Here is a 14,628-nt window from a genome sequence, read left to right on the forward strand (position 1 = left end):
ATCATTTCTTTGTCCATGTAGTGAAATGCTACTCCAATATTTCTTAGCAAATTATATGTTTCTCTAAAAATTCTATCAATATGGCTTACTGGTTGATTGTTTTCTTCCATCGTCACTCCTAAGTCCTTTTCCTTTTTGACTTTCTCCAGTTCTACTCCATCTCCCATCTTATAGATTTCTACAGGTCGTCTTTCACTCTTTCCCATTTCCATGACATGGCTTTTGTTCACATTGAATTCCATTTCCCACTTCTTACTCCATTCCCAGATCTTATTTAGGTCTTCTTGCAGTATTTCACAATCCTCCTTTTGCTTTATAACTCTGCACAGTTTCGTATCATCCGCAAACAAATTTATGTAGCTGTTCACTCCTTCTGGCATGTCGTTAATATAAATGAGGAAAAGTACTGGTGCCAATACTGACCCCTGTGGCACTCCGCTTTCTACTGCTCTCCACTTGGACTTCATATCTTTAACTACCGTCCTTATTTCTCTCCCCCTCAAATAATTTTCTATCCATTTCAATGTGCTTCCTTTTAAGCCACCCTTCTCCTCTAACTTCCACAGTAATCTTGCGTGTGGCACTTTGTCAAACGCCTTTTTTAAATCCAAATAGATGCAGTCAACCCATCCTCTCTCTCTTGTACTCTATCAACTATTCTAGAATAGAAACTCAATAAATTAGTTACACAAGACCGTCCTTTTCTAAAACCAAATTGGCTATTTGATATTAATTTGTTGTCTTCAAGGAACTCGATCCATTGTTTCTTTATTATTCTTTCACACATCTTGCATATTACACTAGTTAGTGATACCAGTCTGTAATTTAAAGGTTCTTCCTTCCTTCCGCTCTTATATATGGGAACCACCTCAGCTCTTTTCCATTCTACTGGCACTGTTCCATTTTCTATTGAGCATTTTATGATGTTGTATATAGGACTTGCTAGTTCTTCCCTACATTCTTTCAGTATTCTGCCTGAGACTTCATCCGGTCCCATTGCCTTCTCTTCATCCAGTTCCTTCATTAACTCTTTTATTTCAAGCTTGGTTACTTTAATCTCTTTCATATAGATTGTCTCTATTACCCTGTGGCCTCTCAAATTTGGATTCTTTAGTAAAGACCTCCTGGAATTTTTATTTAATAGTTCTGCCATACTTTTGGGTCTTCCACCATCCTGTTCTCTCCTTTTAACCTTTCTATTGTTTCTTTTTGCCTAATATTTCCATTTATGAATCTATAGAACAATTTTGGTTGCTCCTTACATTTTTGACAATATCTTTTCAAGTTCTTTTCCTCTTCCTTCCTCACCTTAACATATTCATTCCTCGCTGCCTTGAAGTTTTCCTTGTTTGTTGGATTCCTATTTCTCCACCTTTTCCATGCTCCATCTTTTTTCTCCTTTGCCCTAGCACACTGTGCATTAAACCAATCTTTCTTTCCTTCTTCTTTTGGTCTATATTTTGGGACATATTCCCTGACTCCTGTTTTGTAAATTTCCAAAAATAAGTTATATTTGTCTTGCATTGTCTCTGAGTTTTCCATCTCCTCCCAGTTTACATTTTTAAAATAGTTCCTGAGATTCTCAATATCAGCCTTTCTGTAATTTAATCGGTCTCCTTTGTATGAATCGTCTCTATCTTCCTTTCCCTCTTCTATATCTATTTCTAATATTACATGGTCACTCTTTCCCAATGGGCACTTATATCTTATATCATCATTCATTTGTATAGCCCTTGTAAAAATTAGGTCCAATCTCACCGGCTCGTCGTTTCCTCTGAATCTTGTGCATTCCTTTACTCTCTGGTCCATCATATTGTCTATCATTAGGTTTAAGAATCTTTCTCCCCAGGCTTCTTCCCCCATACCACTTTCATAATTTTCCCAGTCCACTTCTTTACAGTTGAAATCTCCTACTAATATAACTTTTTTCCTTTCTTTAACGATTCTCATTAGACTCCTTATTGTGTCATCTATCATGTCTTTATATTCTTGATTGGTCCATGAATTTGTTTTTGGTGGCACATATGTTACAATGATTGTTAACTCTTTTTTTATTAATATGCATCTTAATATACAATACTTCTGCTTTTCCTTCCCCACATTCCACTTGGTTTATCACTATCTCCTTCCTTAACATTATCATGACTCCTCCTCCTCCTTTTCTCACTCTGTCTCTTCTCCATACATTATAACTATTATCCAAATCTATTATGATTGCCTCATTTAGTTTTGTTTCAGCCAGGCATACAATATCTGGATTTTCTTTCCTTATGTAATATCTTAATTCTAATTTACTTGATAAAACCCCGTCTGTGTTTGTATACATCACTTTTAGTCTTTTGCCTTCATCATTTTTAGTTAAACTTGTTCCACTTTTTTCTCTTCCTTCTCGTTTATATACCATTTCCTTATCCTGTCTCCTAGAATTCTCCAAAAAAATGCCTTCTTCTCCTCTTCTGACCTTTCATTATTCTTTTCCCTTACTGCTGCTGCCAGTTCATTGTATCTCTTCCTTTCTTCCTCATTTATATTTTTCTTTATATAGATATCCTTACAGCCTTCTGTTTCTCTAAGTTTTGTTGTTCTATATAATATTTCTTCTGTTGCTGCTTGTGATTTTAGCAGTATTTTAATTGGTCTCGTTTTTCCTTCTTGATATGGTCCCATTCTGTTTATTTCTTCTACTTCCTCTTCCAAGTTCTGCCTATCTTCATCATTAAGATTCTTCAGTAGGTCTTTGACTGATTTCATTTCTTCTTTTCTCTTTTGGTCTATATTTTATATTTTTTCTTTTATTCCAAATACGACTACACTCTTCTTTTTTCTGCAATTTCTCTAACTAGATTTTCTTTTGTCTTGAGGACTCCTATCATTTTGTTTGTCATATTTTCTTCTTTTTCTTTAAGTTGTTCTTGAATCACCTCCTGAAAATCGGCCTTATCTTTCTTATCTTGGACTCTCCATGCTTGTACTTCTTTTTTAATCACGTTCTGTACTCTTTCCTCTTCCTTGTTTACTAGATCTTTCAGCTTCTCCTTTTCTTTCTCGGCTTTACCGAGTCCTTCTTCCATCTCCTTCTTGTAGTTAGTTACTTCCTTTTTTAGTTCTTCGTTTTCCGCTCTTAGCCTAGCTTAATTTTCTTCCACTTTTCTTATCCTTTCTCTCAGTCTTATAAACTCCATTTCCTGTTCTTTATTCTCTTTCATTTCCATCTTCTCCTTTATCAGTTTATCTACTTTACATTCAATATTGAACACTCTCTTAAGTAGTGAAGTTGTCGTCGTATCGAACCCTTCGAATACACGTGTGTGTGTGTGTGTGTGTGTGTGTGTGTGTGTATTTACCTAGTTGTATTTACCTAGTTGTAGTTTTACAGGGCCTGGGCTTTATGCTCGTGTGGTCCCGTCTCCATATCTACACTTATCCAATTTTTCTTTAAAACTATGTACACTCTTTGCTGATACCACTTCCTCACTCAAACTGTTCCAAGTCTCAACACATCTTTGCGGTAAACTAAATTTTTTAACATCTCTCAGACATCGTCCCTTCCTTAGTTTCTTACTATGCGATCTTGTGCTTCTAAAGTCATATTCTTCTCTCAGGATCAGTTTCTCATTATCCACTTCATCCATTCCGTTAATCAATTTATAAACTTGTATCAGATCCCCTCTCTCTCTTCTCTGCTCCAAGGTTGGTAGATCCATTGCCTTTAGTCTCTCCTCATATGCCATCCCTTTAAATTCTGGAACCATTCTTGTAGCCATTTTTGTAGTCTCTAATTTTCTTATGTGTTTCTTTTATGGGAGTCCACACAACTCCTGCATATTCCAATCTAGGTCTTATTTTAGTACTTATCAATTTCTTCATCATTTCCTTGTCCATATAGTGAAATGCTACTCCAATATTCCTTAGCAAATTATACGTCTCTCTGAAAATTCTATCAATATGGCTAACCGGTTGATTATTTTCTTCCATTGTCACTCCCAGGTCCTTTTCCTTTTTTACTTTTTCTAGTTCTACTCCATCTCCCATCTTATAGATTCCCACTGGTCGTCTTTCACTTTTTCCCATTTCCATGACATGGCTTTTGTCCACATTGAATTCCATCTCCCATTTTTTGCTCCATTTCCAGATCTTGTTTAAGTCTTCCTGTAGTATTTCACAATCCTCTTTTGTTTAATGACTCTGCACAGTTTCGCATCGTCCGCAAACAGATTTATGTAGCTGTTCACTCCTCTGGCATGTCATTTATATATACGAGAAAAGTATTGGTGCCAATACTGACCCTGTGGCACTCCGCTGTCTACTGTTCTCCACTTGGACTTCATATCTTTAACTATCGTCCTTATTTCTCTCCCCTTAAGTAATTCTTCATCCATCTCAATGTGCTTCCTTTTAAGCCACCCTTCTCCTCTAACTTCCATAGTAATCTTTCATGTGGCACTTTATCAAAAGCCTTTTTAGATCTAAATAAATACAGTCAACCCATCCTCTCTCTCTTGTACTTTATCAACTATTCTAGAGTAGAAACTCAATAAATTTGTCACACATGACCGACCTTTTCTAAAACCAAATTGGCTATTTGATAATATTTTGTTGTCTTCAAGAAACTCGATCCATTGCTTCTTTATTACTTTTTCACACATCTTGCATATTACACTAGTTAGTGATACCGGCCTGTAATTTAAAGGTTCTTCCTTCCTTCTGCTCTTATATATGGGAACCACCTCAGCTCTTTTCCACTCCACTGGCACTGTTCCATTTTCTATTGAGCATTTTATGATGTTGTATATTGGACTTGCTAGTTCTTCCCTACATTCTTTCAGTATTCTGCCTGAGACTTCATCCGGTCCCATTGCCTTTTCCTCATCCAATTCCGTCATCAACTTTTTATTTCAAGCTTGGTTACTTTAATCTCTTTCATATAGACAGTCTCTATTACCCTGTGGTCTTTCAAATTTGGATTCCTTAGTAAAGACCTCATGAAATTTACTATTTAACAGTTCTGCCATACTTTTGGGTCTTCCACCATTCTGTTTTCTCCTTTTAACCTTTCTATTGTTTCTTTTTGTCTTATTTTTCCATTTATGAATCTGTAGAACAATTTTGGTTGTTCCTTACATTTTTCGACAATGTCCTTTTCATAGTTCTTTTCTTCTTCCTTTCTCACCTTAGCATATTCATTTCTTGCTGTTTTGAAGTTTTCCTTATTTTCTGGATTTCTGTTTCTTCTCCACCTTTTCCATGCTCCATCTCGTTTCTCCTTTGCCCTAGCACATCTTGCATTAAACCAATCTTTCTTTCCTTCTTCTTTAGGTCTATATTTCGAACATATTCCTGACCCCAGTTTTGTATATTTCCAAAAATAAGTTATATTTCTCTTGAACCGTTAATGAGTTTTCCATCTCCTCCCAGTTTACGTTTTAAAATAGTTCTTGAGATTCTCAATATCAGCCTTTCTGTAATTTAATCGGTCTCCTTTGTATGATTCATCTCTATCTTCCTTTCCTTCTTCTATATCCATCTCTAATATTACATGGTCACTCTTTCCCAATGGGCACTTGTATCTTATATCATCGTTAATTGGTATATCCCTTGTAAAAACTAGGTCTAATCTTGCCGGCTCATCGTTTCCTCTGAATCTTGTGTTTTCCTTTACTCTTTGGACCATCAAATTATCTATCATTAGGTTCAGGAATCTATCTCCCAGGCATCTTCCCCATACCACTTTCATAATTTTCCCAGTCTACCTCCTTACAGTTGAAATCTCCTATCAATATCACTTTTCTCCTTTCCTTAATGATTCTTGTAAGACTCCTTATTGTGTCATCTATCATGTCTCTATATTCTTGATTAGTCCATGAGTTTGTTTTGGTGGCACATATGTTCCAATGATTGTTAACTCCTTTTGTTAATATGCATCTTAACATACAGTATTTCTGATTTTCCTTCCCAAACCCCACTTGATTTACCACTATCTCCTTCCTTAACATCATCATGACTCCTCCTCCTCCTTTACCCACTCTCTCTCCTCCATATATTATACCTTTTATCTATGTCTATTTTTATTGCCTCATTTAACTTTGTTTCCACCAGGCATACAATATCTGGTTCTTCTTTCTTTATGTAATCTCTTAATTCTAATTTACTAGATAAAATCCCATCTATGTTTGTATACATCATTTTTAATCTCTTGTTCTTATCATTTTAGTTAAACTTGCTCCATTCTTTTCTCTTCTTTCTCTTTTATATACCATTTCCTTATCCTGTCTCCTATAATTCTCCAAAAATGCCTTCTTCTCCTCCTCTGACCTTTCATTATTTTTTCTCTTGCTTCTGCCACCAGTTCATTGTGTCTCTTCCTTTCCTCCTCGTTTCTATTTTTCTTTATATATATATATCTTTGCAACCTTCTGTTTCTCTGAGTTTCGTTTTTCTATATAGTACTTCTTCTGCTGCTGCTTGTGATTTTAGTAATATCTTAATTGGTCTCACTATTCCTTCTTGATATGGTCCCATTCTATGGATTTCTTCTACTTCCTCTTCTAAGTTCTGTCTATCCTCATCATTCAGATGTTTTAGTAGGTCTTTACTGATTTCATTTCGTCTTTTTCCTTCTTGGTCTATATTTAACATTTTTTCTTTCAGTCCAAAAATAATTACACTCTTCTTTTTTTCCGCGATTTTTCTTACTAAATTTTCTTTTTTCTTGAGGACTCCTATCATTTTGCTTGTCATATTTTCATCTCTTTCTTTTAACTGTTCTTGAAATACTTCTTGAAATGATTCCTTGTCTTTCTTATCTTGGATTCTCCATGCTTGTACTTCTTTTTAATCACGTCTTGTACTCTTTCTTCTTCTTTGTTAACTAGATCTTTTAGCTTTTCTTTTTCTTTCTCAGCTTTACCGAGTCCTTCTTCCATCAATTTCTTATAGTTCGCTATTTGGACTTTTAATTCTTCATTTTCGGTTCTTAGCCTAGTTTCGTTTTCTTCCACTCTATTTATCCTTTCTTTCAATTTCTGGAGCTCTTTATCCTGTTCTTCATTCTCTTTCATTCCCATACTCTCCTTTATCAATTAGGATTACCTGAGAGAATCAGAATCAGAATCAGAATCAAATCTTTATTCCATTTTGCAATGGTTATTATCTTACATAAATAGATACATTATGACATCTAAAGATATTGAATTTAGTGGAAAACTGCAAATATTATAAAATAAAATTTACACGTAGGTAACTAATATTAGTTCTGCCATGATTTGGGCAATGTATCTAATTTGACTAAAAACTTTAGACATACATCTGCGTTACAATTAAAACAAAACAGAAGTAAAATAGGGTAAAATTACTATATAAAAGCGTAACATCAATATAAAGTAATCAGGGTAAAACAAAATAAAATCTTCAGACTAACAATAATGTTGCTAAGTGAACTGTTGGTTAAAAAGATGGAGGAACAGATGTTTCTTAAATGAGAGTAAAGAGTGTGAATTTGTGATGTGGTGGGGGAGGCTGTTCCAGAGTCTGGGTCCAGCCACTAGTGTGGAACGCTCCCTGTACACGTGTTGCTTTTTGGCACATATAATTGGTGTTGCTGTCTGGTAGCAGCAGTAGAAATCTCACTCACTAATGGCATTTTAACAATAGCGTTGGGAGAACTCCTTGTTACATTGTACATCATAACACCCAACTCATACATATATCTTTGATTTATCTTCAACCATCCAAGCTCCCTCAAGAATGGTGTGGCATGTTCGTGTTTAGCTGCACCACCAAGAGCAACTTTTGCGGCAAAGTTTTGCAATTTTTGAATTTGATTCAGAAGTGTTTTGCTTGTTGTACCCACACCTTTATTCCATAATTAATAATACTTAGAACCAGTGATTGTATAACTGTTTTTCTTGAACATTTGCTGAAACTGTCTTTTATCCGATTGATGTAAATTATGGTACTGAAGATCTTGCCACTTATTTTATTTACGTGTGAGTCGAAAGTCATGTGCTGATCGAAATATATGCCGAGATTCTTGAGAGAGCTGCTGGGAATGATTGTGGCGCCGTCAACCCGTAAGGTGGTGTTGGGCGGGATCTGTGATATGAGTCCCCTACTGCCAATAAACATACACTGCGTCTTTTTGGTGTTCAACAATAAGCCATTTGAGTTGAAATAGCGCTTGGCTTTTGACAGAGTTTCTTCTCCTTACGTATTAAGTCTTCTAGCCTGTCAATACGTCCAGTGTGAATGAATTGTGTATCATCAGCATACTGTAAAATAAGGCAGTCTGAAAGGTATTGTGAGAGATCGTTTACGTAAATAATAAATAGAATGGGTCCAAGGACAGATCCCTGTGGAACCCCATAAGAAACATCTATTTTATCTGATATGTGTTTACCGATTCTAACGGACTGCGTTCTTTTGTGCAAATAACTGTTGAACCAAAATGAGTCAATTTTAGCATGTTAAGTTTTCTCATCAACATTTTATGGTTTATGCTATCGAATGCTTTTGATAGATCACACAGTGTAATTAAGGATAACTGTTTGGTGTCAATATTTTGATATAGTTTATCAGATAGTTTTAAGAGAGCACTTTCAGTGGAGAAAGAGGCTCTGAAACCGTGTTGAGTGTTGCTGAGCAGGTGATTCCTTTCCAGATGTGCCATGAGTTGTCCTGCTATTACTTTCTCTAAAACCTTTGAAATAATGGGCAGCAAAGATATTGGCCGATAGTCTTTTGGTTCGTTGATATCTCCAGATTTGAAAATTGGGACTACTATGGCGTGTTTCCACAGGGAAGGGAATGAACCAGTCACAATTGAAGTGTTAATAATATATGTTAAGTAATTAATAACAACTGGCAGGGACTCTTTTAGAAAATTCAGTGAAATGCCGTCAGAGCCGCAAGAGGAAGTGTTCTTTAGGTGTTTTATTATTAGTATTATGCTGTTACTGTCAGTAGGCTGAGGTCGGAACAAACTGTCATCTGGAGTGTTTGCTGGGTCAGTAGTGGCTTGTACTGCGTTCTCATGATCTGGTAAGTTTTGTTGTGATTTCTCAAATGTCAGTTTCCCAATGTTCGCAAAGAAATTGTTAAAATAATTTACTTTGTTTTCAAGTTCTACAGTATTTCCTGTTAACAAGGGACAAGCTTTATTTGTTGCGGCAGGTACAAGTTGTTTCAGCGTGTTCCAGATGGCGGCTGTGTTGCCTCTGTCATCCTCAAGTTTTTGGTTAAAATAATCCGATTTATATTTATTAAGTAACGTCTTTACTTGTTTTTCTGGGTCTTATATTCGTCCTGCAGGAGAACATTATGTCTGTCCTTCTTAAGGCGCATCTGTGTGTTGTCCCTCTCCTCATTATCTCGCGTAGGTGCGCGTTGATCCACGGGGCTGGAGGCCTCCTAACCTGCCTTGTCACTAAAGGAGCACAAACGTTTAAGCATCTTGTGAAACATTTAGTAAAAATATCAACCTGAGTCTCCACATCATCTGTTGCAAATACTTTATCCAGCTCGTTACTCTCCTGCCTCAGCAGATTTCGAAACGTGTCGGAAGAGTAAAAACGTAAATCGCGAAAAGTTTTAAAAATTGGTGGACGTTTTGGTTTCTTTAAATTTACCGTAACAGTAATTAGGTCATGGTCAGCTACAGGGCAAGGAACGGTGTCGCTATGAATGACTGACTCGGGCTTGTTTGTTACGATAATGTCTAACAGAGTGGCAGAGGTGGGAGTGATTCTCGTAGCTTTTGTAATTAACTGACTTAATTTCGCATTTGCAATAATTTTCTTTAACTTACTGTTATTTGATAAAAGATCATCATTAAAATCACCTAAAATATAAAATGACTTGTTTTTCAGGCTTACAGATTTGATGACGTCAGTGATATAATCATATGTACATAAAGAGATTTTGGATGTCGGTATAGACAACCTATAATAATTGTAGGAAGTTTACAATTCTGTACCGACAACCATATGTCTTCGACACCCTCAGGTTTTACAATGTCAAAATCAATAGTAGTAACCTTATAAACATCCTTAACATACACACATACTCCTCCTCCTTCCTCTATCACATCTATACACGTTATAGTTGGGGATCGCAATGTGATCATTGGGAGTATCGGAAGATAACCATGTTTCGCTTACACACAGTATGTCAGTGTCTCTGTCTTTGATTAATAGATTTATCTCATCCTTGTTACTTAATATGCTTTGGGCATTTATGTGATCGATTATCATGTTCTTCCTTTCTGTTGTATTTACTGTGGCCCTTCCTTCCTCGCCGTCTCCCTATTCGCTGTATGAGTAGTTGCGACACAGCTTCTGTTTGTGTCCCACTCGGTGGCACAGACCACATCTTAGCCGGTGGTCGAAGCGACAGTTTGCTTGGCGATGGTTGTATTCGCCGCAGTTAAAACAACCATGTCTGTAATTTGTGTTGTGTACTTTGTGAGTGTAGTGTGTTCCAAATTGTATGTGTGGTCTGGTGGAAGGGATGTTCTGAGTGTTGTTGTTTCTCCCAACTTGTCGCCAGCCACTGGAGTGTCATGGTCGTAACCTCTCCTCTCGTCTCGCCATTTCATTTCCTGATCCAGTCCTCTGCTGCCAGGCACAGCTCTATGGACTGTTTCAGCGTAGGAAAGTGGTGGGATTTTCCTGACGGGATGTGCTGAATGCGTATGAGGAGAGAGAGCCCTCCGTGCAGGCATGGTGAGAGGCCGCGACGGAGCTACTACATGAGGCTGAGTAGTTAAGTGCCGGGGGTGTGTAGTAGTGTAGGTGTGGGAGGGAGGTGATGCGTGTACGCCTGGCGCGGGAGGGTGGCCCTGAGTATTGTTGGTGGTGGGTGTAGTGACATTTTTCAGAGCATTGTTTTGCTGGGGGTAACTAACAACCTGTATTATAGATTGATTTTTCCTCTCAGTTTGATTATTATAAAAGTTCCTTGAGTTTCTTTTAATATTTACCCAGTCACTGCTTAGTTTAAACCTTGAGCACTGTTTTTCAATTGTGTTCAACAACCTGATCACGCCCAGTCTATTCATCAGAATAGTTCTATTTTCTTCATCTTCGAAGCACAACTCGTCAACGCTACCAGTACCGAGCGTGAACTCAGGAGTCGTTTTCACAACTCCTACGCCATTTGCTTCGCCCCACTTCACTAGCTGTTCGTTATAGTCGCTGATAGAGCACTGAACTTCCACAGACACTGGTACTGGTACGATCTGACACACATTTATTACCATGTTACTGTTTCGTTCCTTCAGATCAGAGACTAGAGAACCTAAGCAATCAAGGATATTTTCTGGGGTTTTTCCTTCTAAAATGTCATAAAGTCCACAGTATATTTCACATTCTCCAGGTGTTACTTTTAACTGTTCATTTACCCAACATCTTAGAAGATCCATGTTTGCACGTGCAACGGTCTTAACGGAACAGTTCTCGTGTAAATCAGAGCGTAGGACTCGTCGTACATTGGTATCTCCTAAGAGAAGACACCTTGATGAGGTTGCGACGTGATCGATGGCCTCCTGCTGTGAGTCTTGATTTTTCACCTGAAGTTCTAGTTCACTGACTCGTTGCTGAAGGTGTTGAATAATGGTATAGGCTGTTTTACTTCGGTGTTCAGCAAATCTATTTCCGTGTCCTTCGTGTGTAATTTTAGCTTGATGGTTTCTATGTCCTTGTTGACCTTGAGCAGGGTCATCTCGAGCCGATCACCGTTGTCATCAGAGCTGAGGGGTGTCTTGGGGGAATGTGTTTCATCTGCGAAAGGTTGCTCCACGTCCTCTGCTGGTGGTGTCAGGGCGGGTCCAGATGTTGTCTGGCCTGCATCAGCTGTGTGGCCCTCTTGTGATGCTGGTATTGTGGTAGGGTGTCCTGTGTCCGCTGCTGGTGATGTCTGGTTGCTTCCGGGAGGTGGAGCAGGAATCTGTTCATCTGCAGTGTTACTGGTTTGTGAGGTTGGTACTGTTGTCGGCGACGTTTCGTCGGGGCATTGTGTTTGTGTATTTTCCACACAGGGTACCTGTGCGATGTCGAGATGAGTAACGCTATGAGGCACAGATGTCACTGTGACGTCAAGTGAGTGTAGGCCGCTGGATACAGGTGATGCAGCGTCTGGATTTTGGGAGGGTGGTGGTGTATTTCTTATAATCATTTCTATAAGCTGATCTTTGTTTACCCATATTTTTGTTAGTCCCAGTTCCCGACATCGCTTTTGTAGATCAGCTTTATGGAAGTTTTTGTTTAGAAACTCCCTTGTTGGTGGCTGTGGGTATGGTTCGGGACTTGGCTGCTGCTGCTCCACTTCAGATTGGGTAGATGTCATGGTGCTTGTTGATTGATGTTGGATTTGGGTTTGTGGTGCAGTAGGTGCGACTTTGAATGGAGCTTCGAGGCGCGTTACCATAGCAACGGCGTCAGGGGTACTGCGCATGCGCAATAAATGGTGCGCGATTCGAAGGGGTGTTTTAGGATAAGGCTTCAGATTTTTGCCTTAAAATACTTCTAAGTCCACAACACCAATCTTCTCTAATCTTCTTCACGCACCTGTTGAGTACCACCTCTCCCATACTTCCTTTGAATTATTCAAATGACGCACCACCCCATGTTGAGAGTAGTAGTACAGTCAGTTTTCTTTTATTATATGTTCTGCTTTTGGAGCATCTCTGTTTAACACAAAGAAAGACTTATTCCCAGTCATGATGACGCCTGCGAGCACCTCTCAACCCTCCATCTATGCACGCTTATGTTTATAAGTTGTCATGGCGGATCAGTGCTGGTTACTCGCAAGAAAACCAGCATTCACTGTTCCCCTGATAATTTCCCTGTCTTGATTGTGAAGGCTTGAAGGAAACATTGCAATTGTACCTTCTTTATCTCTTTCCCTTTCCAATAATAAGTAAAAACCTTGAGGCATAAATACTTCCTGAAACATGATTTACTTGCTCTGATCATTATAATAGCCACTGCTTTCTGGCTCTACATTACGATCAGATGCTTGTTTATTGCACGGCTCCTGTCTCTTGAGAAATTAGCTTCCTCGTATTTCTTTTAAATGCATCAAAGGGGTTCACATCCAACGCACGAGTCTTTACTACAATATTTAATGCATAGTTCTCGTTATTACTGTTCTGAAAAGTCATGATGAATATTCTAGTTGTCCGGAAATATATAGATCGAGAGAGAGAGAGAGAGAGAGAGAGAGAGGGTGTGTGTGTACTCGTCATGCATGCTGTATATGTGTCAGTCATTATTTAATCAGTCTTGTATCGACATTTGTCCAGACATGCCAGAGGTTCGCTTACATTCCTAACAACGCACTGTAGTTCCTTTACTACTGGTGGCTTTCACTGTAACAAAATAAGAAAATGAACAAGAGAAGGTACCTCGTGATTTTCAGAAACAAAAATCACTATTGTCTACAGCCAACTTTCTCTTTCTTTACTTGTTCAGTCAATGACAAGAAAATTTATAGTTCCTTGGAGGAGTCCTTCATTAGACTATTTGATTGTGCTCTACTTCTACATGTAAAGTACCTGCAAATCTCATTGCCTTCGAAATAAATTCCTAACTTTCCTCTTAGAAATCACCATCCACTAATCTATAACTTCTTAATTCACTTATGCACCAAACTACCAAATAGTCTCTCCTAATTTCTTTCTCCCAAAGCTCCACAATCTATTTCAATATTTGTTATACCTTTGCTATCGTTCCAATTCTCATTTTGACACAATAGTACGAGTATTCCATCCTGTCGTGTCTCTTTGCATGTGCACTCCACAGTGGAAACAAGCAGTGCTGTTCATACTATTAAAATATGAAATTATTCAGTCCAAGATGTTGTGATTCTAGATTCTTTTAGTTACTGTGAATTTCTTGGTGATTTGTTCTCACTTTACATAGTTTTATCTTCCAATGTAATGTTGTATAGTTATATTTAAATTTTATTGCATTTTACTGACAAAGTTTACTTCGTGTTCTTTTTCTTTTATTTCTGTTAATAATTGCCATTTATACAGTACTAAAATTCACTATTGTGTATTATTCATAAAATGTCAAAGAACAACCATTGTAGAATGAAAATAAATTCAATTCAATTCAATTCAACTCTCTCTCTCTCTCTCTCTCTCTCTCTCGTTCAGTGAAAGAGTGGTGATAGTGGTGATGGTGGTGACAGTACACTCGTCACGATACATATCAAGCAGGATTATGCCCCTCCCCACCATTCTCTTTATCCGGGTGTTCCTTTGGGCAGGAGCTGGACACTCTGGGGCTTCTGCGGCGGACGTGAAGCGAGACTCTTCTCTCCATAAGTTAGCATTGCTTCCGCCTCGCTGGACAGCCTCGAGTGCGTACTTATCTCCGCCATCTGTGACGACCACCGCGAGAAATGGCAACACAGATAACCTATATTTTACTGCTGTTCCTGTTAAAGGTGAGTGCCGTGTGTGTGTGTGTGTGTGTCCATCCACCATGTCATTTATGTAGACTGCGAACATTACTGGTGCCAACACTGATCCCTGTGGAACTCCACTCTCCACCAATCCCCATTCTGATGGTCTGTCCTTAATTATTGTTCTCATTTCTCTTCCTACCAAAAGTCTTCCATCCATTT

The sequence above is a fragment of the Portunus trituberculatus genome, chromosome 11 (genome assembly GCF_017591435.1).
Source record: "Portunus trituberculatus isolate SZX2019 chromosome 11, ASM1759143v1, whole genome shotgun sequence".
In the NCBI taxonomy this organism is placed as follows: domain Eukaryota; kingdom Metazoa; phylum Arthropoda; class Malacostraca; order Decapoda; family Portunidae; genus Portunus; species Portunus trituberculatus.